Genomic DNA, 2,189 nt, shown 5'->3' on the forward strand with positions numbered 1-2,189 from the left:
GTACTCCGAGGAGTACATACTTCCACCCCTTAGCGGGTCCATTGAGTTGGATATACTCGATAGCTATCAAGCCAACCGGCAGGAAAAGAAAACTAAATCGCTGCATGCAACTAACTTTTGTAAGTGTGCGCATGCATGTGTGCTGGATCCTATAATTGAGGGAACGGCTAGCCCCATGCTTATCCATATATATCCTGCATGCATGTAGTATACACAAGTATATGTCTTCAAACTTCAATGGAAGTAGTGTATGTACACGTGGAACATACTAATTTTGTAAGTTTGCGTATACTAATTTTTAGGAGGTCATATGTACTACTTTTTAATGAAGTATACCATATTATTAGTGATGGGGTATATACCATTTTTTTGCAGTATATACCACATTTTAAGGTATACCATTGTACTGAATTTCAGTATATAATGCATTACTTGCGAATCAGTACATACTATTTTTGTAGTCAATATATGCTGCCGTTTGAGTTGGTATATACTCCCTACTACATTTTGCTAGTTGGGTTATACTACATTTTGCTAGTTGGTATATACTACATTTTGTTAGCCAGTATATACTAAATTTATCTTAGTGAGTTTATGCCTGAGTGGTGTATGTGAGTTTTTTTAATTGGTGTATGCAAGCTTTTAGTGAGTGGTCAATAACTGCGTACATACTACATTTTGCTGATAGGGCACGTACTGAGCTTTTTTAGAGGGTAGCATGCTACTTAAAATTGTATAATTCCTTAAAGAGAACTTGAAATTAAAAATAATATCAACAAACAAGTACAGCTTATTCATATAGAAATACAAAAGGAAGTATAATTAAATTGGTGTTAATTCATTCATGATTACATATAAGCACAAGTGAAGAAAAGGAGTACATGCTGACTTGTTCAATTCAACTGAACATAAGGCAAAACATCAGCGTCAAAAAAATAAGGCAAAATATCAGTCCAACATTGTAGTCATCGCATGGTCAAACACATTAACATATAATTCAGTATATACTACATCTTCAGCAAAGAAAAGTATATACTACATCTTTTGTCGGTCAGTACCTTTTTTGTGAGTTAGTAGTTAACATATATTGAGTAAAAGTATATACAGAACTTTCAGTCAATATATACTACTCTTCTTGAGTCAGTATATACCACTCCTTTTTAGTGGGTGAGTTTATAGCTGAGAAGTACTTTCTACTGAGTGGTCGAGTAACTGCACTCATATATTCTAGATTTTGCAAAGGAGTGCAGAATTATTTAGATGACATATGCTACTTCAAAAGGAGTACAATTTGCTAAGGAAAATCATGAATTTAAAGGGGTGTATTCCATATGGCCATCGGCGCAATGCATCAGCCATAACCGTGCTGGTTGAAATAGTCTGTAACGGATGAAGTCGCTAGCGGAAGATGAGCATTCAACTCAGGTATCCAGCGTGGCAGTGCAGCAGTATGCATCTCATCTTCTCGTCGTCTAGCCGTCATTGCCTGCATGTCGTCTCCATCCTCCGCTGCCAGCCGCATGTCCTCCGTCGTCGAGACTTGTGGGGACGCATGCCATCTCCACTGTCGAGCAAATCATGTGCTGAGAATACATACCCTGGCAACAAAAAATTGAGGGACGTCAAGCTAGCGATGTTGGATCATTCTGCCTCCGATTGCATGCATACGTACTAGTACTAGCACAGCATGCCTACTAGTAGTACAAGACCATGACATCAATTGATTTGTGTTGAGCGAGTGCAGCGTACCTTCGATGGATTCTCGCTGATTCAATCCGGCCGGAGTGGCCGGGTATGCGTGCTGGACGTGCTTGTTGAAGCCGTCCACCTGGGAAGCACGGCCAGGGACGTCGTCGGCCATGAACGCGTCTGCCCAATAGGCCCGCGGATCTGCCAGCCGGCAGCGGCGGGGGGCTGGTGCAATTTTTCTAGGTCGTGGTTGCAGGCTATAGATGAGAACGTCGTTTCAGATAGAATCAATGGATTAGACGTCCACAAGCTATAAAAAAGGAATCAGTTAGAACTAATTTTCGAATCCAAAGGCTTTATCCAGTGTGTTTTTTTACTTCAATAAATAAGCGGGTTTAACGGCTGCAACCCGCTAGATGGTCCGTCCGGTGTGAATTGGATCGACAAGGCTATAGGCGGGAGTATATACTCCTAGGTGTATCAATCCATTTTCCTATATA

Source organism: Triticum dicoccoides, chromosome 2A (assembly GCF_002162155.2).
Source record: "Triticum dicoccoides isolate Atlit2015 ecotype Zavitan chromosome 2A, WEW_v2.0, whole genome shotgun sequence".
NCBI lineage: Eukaryota > Viridiplantae > Streptophyta > Magnoliopsida > Poales > Poaceae > Triticum > Triticum dicoccoides.